Source organism: Rhinopithecus roxellana, unplaced genomic scaffold (assembly GCF_007565055.1).
Source record: "Rhinopithecus roxellana isolate Shanxi Qingling unplaced genomic scaffold, ASM756505v1 contig2464, whole genome shotgun sequence".
Taxonomy (NCBI): Eukaryota; Metazoa; Chordata; class Mammalia; order Primates; family Cercopithecidae; genus Rhinopithecus; species Rhinopithecus roxellana.
In genome coordinates, this window is record NW_022142085.1 from 26600 (window position 1) to 34274 (window position 7675).

General features: G+C 57.5%; 1 long non-coding RNA gene across 1 annotated transcript; it reads right to left on the reverse strand.

The window, feature by feature from the left end:
* Positions 1 to 1958: 1958 nt before the first annotated feature.
* Positions 1959 to 6893, reverse strand: LOC115895788. Its single transcript, XR_004055902.1, has 4 exons — positions 6715 to 6893; positions 4412 to 4551; positions 3815 to 3942; positions 1959 to 2097 (listed from the first exon to the last, which is right to left on the reverse strand). It is a non-coding gene; the product is annotated as an uncharacterized LOC115895788 (long non-coding RNA).
* Positions 6894 to 7675: the final 782 nt, after the last annotated feature.

The following is a 7675-nucleotide window of genomic DNA, read 5'->3' on the forward strand; positions in this document are numbered from 1 at the left end:
TGTGACTTTGGAAATTAAACTATAGGCAAAATATTTGTATTATACATTGCATATAATTTCGTTTTGTAAATGTTGATTGCACATGTGGTTAAATTATTAAGACTGCTTTTATGTGACCTGTAGTCTCCCACAAAACCTAAAGTAATAAGCTGGCTTTTCTGTGACAGCCACTTTTTTTTTTTTTTTTTTTTGAGATGGAGTCTCACTTTGTCGCCCAGGCTGGAGTGCAGTGGCACGATCTCAGCTCACTGCAAGCTCTGCCTCCCGGGTTCACACCATTCTCCTGCCTCAGCCTCCCGAGTAGCTGGGACTACAGGCACCCGCCACCACGCCTGGATAATTTTTTTGTGTTTTTTGTAGAGACAGGGTTTCACCGTGTTAGCCAGGATAGTCTCGATCTCCTGACCTTGTGATCCGCCCGCCTCAGCCTCCCAAAGTGCTGGGATTACAGGCCTGAGCCACCACGCCCGGCCTTGCCTGTCTAATTTTTAGTATTTTTAGTAGAGATGAGGTTTCACCATGTTGGCCAGGCTGGTCTCGAACTCCTGACCTCAGGTGATCTGCCGACCGCAGTCTCCCAAAGTGCTGCGATTACAGGCATGAGCCACTATGTCTGGCCAGGGATGCTTTTTGAACCCACCTGATAGGACTACTATCCCCTGAAATGGGATTGTTCTGAGGAGCAAATGAGTACAAGTGTGGCCTGGTACGGGAAGAGTTCCATAAATACCAATGATTATGGTGAGATTAATTATCCTAAGGCCAATGTCCCCCAGTGGATGCACAGAGCCCCAGAGATCACTCTGCTCTCCATCAGAAACTGTGCCATCCAAGGCTACTGGGAAGAGAATAAGAACAGCTAAGTAAGGGAGACTTCTCATAGCTGCACTGGTGCCCAAGCCACTGAGGGCAGGTCAGGTGGAGGGAGGCAGGAAAACACACTTCTCTGCAGCATGGTGACACACACGCCACTTCTGCCCAACCCCTGCAGCCATCCCTGACTCATCTCCTCAACCCCAAGCTTGAGCCCATCACCCTCAGCTCAGACTCGGGAGGATAGGGCTGGAGGCTGGATATGCTGTCCCTCTTCAGACCCTGCCCAGAAGGCAGTGGGCACCCACAGCCAGATGGGGAGAAGCAACTTCCTCAGGCAAAGGAAGGAACAGGGTAAGGAAGCCTGGAGAGAGAGCAGAACACGGCATGGCAGAAGACACAACAGAACCTCAATGGAGGCAGGAAAAACTATCACCTGCCATCCAAATGGGCACACTCTCAAGAACCCTGAAGAGCACTCAGTAGGGGGCTGGCACACATACCCAGAGAAAAGTACCCATGAACAAGCTACAGCACCCAACAGTGCACACACAGAGACGTGCTCAGGACAACCACACGTAACCACCCAGAGACATCCAGACACAGCAATCCAACAAGAAGCCACCCGGGGCCACGCACACATGCCATGCACAGATGTGTACATAGGCACAGGCACACCTCAATGTTCCCAGCTGCCTGTCACTCCCTGTCTCTCCCCTCTTGCTCTTGCTCACCACCAGCCATCTGATCGGCAGGGCCCTGGTTGTGCCAAGGTCCTCCCAGGTGCCCACTCCTGCTCCCACCTGCTGATCCAGGCCTGGGAGAGGCCAGCCAGCAGCCCCAGCATGGTCCAAGGAGGAGACCAGTAATCATGGATCTGAACCAGGGAAACGAGTGGATACAAGCTGGCCTTGAGAGCAAGCCACAAGTCCAGAACCAGAGTGTGGGCAGGGCCAGGGGCTCAGCACCACCTTGTCTAGGGCCAATTCCCCCAAAGCAGAATCTTGCCTTGGCATCACACCTGCCTTGGGTGACCCTGTGTCTGCTTCGGATTGTGAGCAGGTGAACAGGAATGCCCTTATAACCATCTGGAAGCCCTGAAGGGTTGCAACAAGTAGAGAAGCAAAAACACAAAACATACCCAGAAAAGTGCAGCATGTCAGGGTGAGATCAGCCAAGAGGCAGAACTTCCTACTGGACAGGCACCAAAGCAGTGAAAGAGACTGTAGTGAACCGAGATCACACCACTGCATTCCAGCACAGGCGACAGAGTGAGACCCCCATCTAAAAAAAAAAGAAAACAAAAATACCGTGTTAACAATTAAAACACCCAGCCAAGGAAACCGAGGCTCAGAGAAGTCAGATAATTTGCCCGAGGTCATGCAGTGTTATACACCTCAGTGTGCTGTTCAAGCCCTCCCGGCCCCACCTCTCACTCCAACCATTTCTGCAATGACCAGATCCCTGCAGGCTCTAACCAGCATCTTACTGGTACAACGGGAGAGTGCTTCATGTCAGGCCATCCTGGGCCTTCTTGGAAGCTGCAGTGTGGAGAGCACACAGGAAACCACTAGAGCCCCACACATGTGCAATCTGGAAGTACACACGGGAGTCAATGTCCATGGAGCCAGACTTGTTAGCAGGGGATCAGGCTAATGGATAAATGCTTTTCTGTTTCTCTCCCCAACAGAGCAGTTATCAATCTCTAAGGCTCCTCGAGAGACCACCCAGGAGAGTGGTGGGAATAATCACATAGTTGCTTTCCCTTCCTCTCCTTCAAACCCCCTGTTCTGGCCCTTGCTTCCTGAGATCACTTCCTAAATAAGCCATGGCCTGCAAGCCTTTCTCTCAGGCTCCCATGCAGGGGAATGCAGGTGGGGGCAGACCAGCAGGTGCTGGAGCTGGGACTCACACCCAGGTCTGAGTGACAGCAGAGCCTACATGCTTAACCACTATGCGACCCTGCCACCACCCCCAACCATGCCAAGGTCCCTTTCCCTCAAGGCTCTGCATTCTGAGCCATGGTGGCTCAGCCAAAGTTGATCAGACAGGGTCATGGGAAACAGGGTGAGGAGGGCTGCAAGCGTGCTTCTGGCAGCAAGGTCCTCTTCTCTGGGACTGAGACCACCTCCCACCAAATCGCCTCAACATGCTGAGCTGAGCAGTCCCACTTAGACCTGCCCGACACTACCCGAGCTTAGCATCTGTCTCTGCCCAGAAACATCAACCACAGGGGTCAAGAGTGGCTGCTGTAGCTCTTCAGCTCCAGTCCCCCATCCCACCCCCCTGTGGCAGGCCCCCTGATCCCATCCCTCTCCAACTCCTCGACATCTGGGAAGGGAAGAGGGACCTGAGGCAACTTTTAGAAGCCTGAACAGCCAGACCCAACAGACGCCCACTCCACATCACCCTTGGACTCAGAAAACCCAGCACCACAGCTTGGAGGTGAGCACAGAGCCTCCCCCAACTCCTGCCCAAGTCGAGAAGATGTGCCGGGACTTCCTCCTGAAAAATCACTGCCCAAGACCCCACAGGCCCTGAGTCACTTCCTGCCTCCCAGCCTCAGGCAGCTCTGCCAGCTGTTTACTCCCCACCCTGCAGCACGAAGAACGGGGAGGGCAGTGCACCATGGGAAACTGGGGCCTATGGGGCTTGAGGGACAGCCCCAGGGTCTCAACGCATGCAAAGAACCCCAGAGCCCTGGCACCTGGCTCAGGACAACTCTTATTCCCTATGGAGGCTTCTCTGATGAGAGCCACTCAACAGGGGCACATCCCAGCAAACCCCGATGGCATATAAAGTGCCCTTCAGGTTTGTTAACAAGGATGTAGGGAGAATCACAGAAACAAATGAGAGGAAAGAAGGGTGCCCCTCAGCCAGCTCACAGGTCCAGATGCACAGTACCTGGAGCTGGCAAAGCTGGAGGACAGTCTGCAGGGACTCCTGAGGTCTCTTGAACACGACAGTCTGCAGGGACTCCTGAGGTCTCCTGAACACTCACCTGTCCCAGACTGGCACCGCCACACCCATCCAAGCCTTTGGAAAGGAGCATCAGGCTGGAAGCAGGTCCCACTCCCAAAGATCCCTCAAAGTCTCTCAGTCAGCACTCCACCACCCTAGCTCCTCTCCCTGCAACAAGCACAGGCTGGAGTGAAGAGTGGTTGGGGTTCCAGCCCCTTCCGGAAAAACTGCAAACCTGGCCTAGCTACATGGTCCACTGGGGCTCCTGGCTGTTTTCCTTCCACCGCCACCTGTAAACAGCCCATCATCTCTGACTTCCATTCCTGACAGCTTCCCTCACCAGACTCTGACAGGGGATGAACAACTCACGCATGCACATACACCCTATGGGTGGAAGTGTGTGCAGCGCCTACCCGCGGGGGTTTCTGAGGACAGTCACTCCACCTCTCCACCACAACCCGGGACGCTGTATGGCTCTGGGGTATCGCAGTACCGGCTCATACCATCCATACCTATTGGTGTCTGCCTGCAAATACACACGCATTCACACTCCACACACGGCCCGACTCTCCTTCAGTCACACCAGGAAGCACGTCTGGATCCCGGCCGGCTGCAGAATCCCAGCCCCGTGGCTGACCTTCTGTGGCATGGCGCGCGGCTGCCTCCCAACGTGGGCGCCGCAGTGCCCGCAGTCTGCCCTCCAGCAAGCGGCAGGTGACTCCTCTTCCAGGCTCGAAGCAACTGGGCGGGCAAAGCCAAAAAATCCTAGAAAAGGATCTAAAGAGTAGCAGCGTTAGAGCCTCTTCTTGTCATGCTGGTCAATGGGTGGCAGGGGCCGGTTTCAGCGAAAAGACTCACACCTAGCCTCTCCTTTTGGCCCAAGTTGGCCAGGAACTGGGGACAGGGGTGGAGCCTGAACACACCACAGTTACTGAGCTTCCCACTCCACAGAAACTGCTGGGCCCACCCTGGCTGCGCTCCTCGGAAAGCAGGAGCAGCAGAAACTCAACCCCAGCCAGCCCGCTCCACCCATGTGTCGGTTCCCGTCCCTGATGCCTCCATCCACAGGGCCCTGTAGCCTCGTTGTGTTTGCTACTGCGTGCCCGGGGGACCCAGGCAGTTCCTACAACACAGAGCAAAAAGCACTCGGGTCCGGGAACCACGGTGGTCTGGGGCCACTGCCGCGCTGAGGATTCCCGCGGAAACGCTGTGTGCCCGCCACACTTAAGCACAAAAAGGAAGATGTGACCGGCTAGAGTCTGGCATCTGGAGAGAGGAGGACTGCTCCTCTCTTGGAGGCCACCGCTGTCACTGACGCCTCCACTGCCCGCCACCAGCAGTGCAGCCCCCGAGAACATCCCTAACGCGACCCGCCTGGGACACTGCAGCACCCAATGGCGCCCGCAACCTGCCCCCTGCCACGGGCAGCGCAGCCCGGGATAACGCCCCCAAACCGCTCGCTGCCATGGGCAGTGCAGCCACGGACAGCGCCGCCAACCAGCCCCCACATCCCCCCATTCCCCTGCCCCCCGCCATGGTGAATGAGTCCTGGGATAGCACTGCCAACTAGACCACAGCCTTTAGCAGTGACGCCCCCTGCCACAGGCGGTGTAGCACCAGACAGCTCCCCTTACAAGCCCCCCGCCACCAGCGCAATAGCCCAGGATGGCACCGCCAACACGCCTCTCACCGCGGCAGCGTAGCTCCTGATAGTGCACCCTGTGTGTCACCCACCGCCAGCAGTGCAAACCCGATAGCGCACCCAGCCCACTCCCTGCCGGGCAGTGCAGCCCCCCCATAGCATACAACCCGCCCCCACACCCCCACCACTGCCCGTCCGCCCCCGATAATGTCCCGGACACGCTCCTGGCTGTAGGCAGGGCAGCCTATGCATAGCGCCCCCAACCAGTCCCCAGCCATGGGCAGTGACGCCTTGGATATCACACCCAACAAGTTCCCCGCCATGGGCACTGAGGGCCCACATAGCGCCCCCAACCCGTGACCCTCCGCAACCAGCGCAGCCACGGATAGCGCCCCCAGCAAGACCCGCCGCTGCGGGAAATGATGCCTGGGATAACGCACCCAAAACTCCCCCGCCAAGATCAACGCAACACCCAATACTGCCCCTAACACGACCCCCACCACTGGCGGTGCAGCAAACGATGGCGCCCCCAATCCCACCCCCGCCTCGGGCAGTACAGCCGCAATAGCGTATCCAACCCATTCCACACGCCCCTTGACCCCCGCCGGAGGCAATGCAGCACTGGATAGCGCCCCTAACACGCCCCCCGCCACCGGCGGTGTAGCCCAGGATAGCGCCGCCAGCTCCCCTCTCGCCAACATCCCTCTCGCCGTGGCAGTGTAGCCTCGATAGTGCACCCAATCTGCCACCCACCACCGGCAATGCCCCGCCGGAGAGTGCACCCAACCACTCCCTTCCGGGCAGTGCAGCCCCCCACCGCGCCACAGCACCAAACCCATCCCCCCACCCCCGCCACTGGCAGTCCGCCCCGATAACGCCCACAACACGCTCCTGGCTGTGGGCAGTACAGGCCATGGATAGCGCCCCCAATGAGCCCCCAGCCACGGGCAATGACGCCTCAGATATCACACCCAACAAGTTCCCCGTCATCGGCACTGAGGGCCCAGATAGCGCCCCCAACCCCTGCCCCGCCCTGACGAGCGCAGCCACAGACAGCATCCCCGCCACTGTGGGAAATGACGCCCGGGATAACGCACCCAAACCTCCCCGGCCGAGGCCAGTGCAACACCCAATACTGCCCCTAACACGCCCCCGACCACAGGCGGTCTAGCCCAAGATGGCGCCCCAATCCACCCTTCCCCTTGGGCAGTGTAGCTCCTGATACTGCATCCAACCAGTCTCCGCCCGCCCAGCCCCTCACTCCGCCGCCGCAGGTAGTGCAGCCTGGGATAGCTCACCTACTCTGCCACCTTTCTACCACACTGGCTGCGCTGTACTCTCCCTCACCGCGACCAACCGCAGCCAGGCGAGCCACGCTGCTGCAGACTCAAGCCTCCAGCATACCACCTGTGACGCCTCCTTTTCTAAGCCGGGCGCAGAACACACGAGCTTGCAAACGCAGTAGAGCACAGAGGAACACGAGTGCCACTTACCCAGGTTATATTACAGAAGTTCTTGTACTACATGTTCTGATTGGATGAGAGCTAAAGCTGTAGGTCTATTTTGATTGGGCTTTATTTTCACGTTCTGATTGGAGAAGAGGAAGTCTTCTAGTAACCAATCAGAACATGACAACAAAGTCCAATCAGAATAGGCCTAGAGGTTTCCCTCATCCAATCAGAACATGTAGTCCAGGAACTACATTTGCATTAAGCCTTCTATATAAGGGATGCCAAGTGGGGAGGCTTGCGATTACAGGCTTTTCTGCATCGGCACCCCACCTGCTCTATTCCTGGTTTAGTAGGAGAAGAAGAGGGAGGCAGTCGCAGCGCATGCTGGAGGCTGGAGCTTGAGTTGGCTCGCCTCGCTGCTGCGGTTCCTGGCGGTGAGGGAGGATACAGCACAGCCAGAATGGTAAAAAGCTGGCGGAATAGGTTCATTATCCCGGGATGTACTGTCAGTGCTTTCCTGGTAAACGCCGCGCCCGACCCGGTGTGTGTGTGGGGGAGGGGGGGGGTTGTGGAGGCCCTGACTCTCACCCAGGGTGTGTGTCTCTTCCCACGGGGACACCCCAAAGCGGCAAGAAGTCTCCTGGGGGACAAGGACAGGTACGCAGGGTTCCAGGGGGAGGTTGAGGCAGGTCGCGGAAAAAAAGCGGCGAGGCCAAAGAAAAGACTGGGTTCCCACACCAGACATCAGTGCCTTCTGGGGCGACCCCTCGCCCGAACCTGGGGGGTCTTGGAGTCCCTGGATTCCATC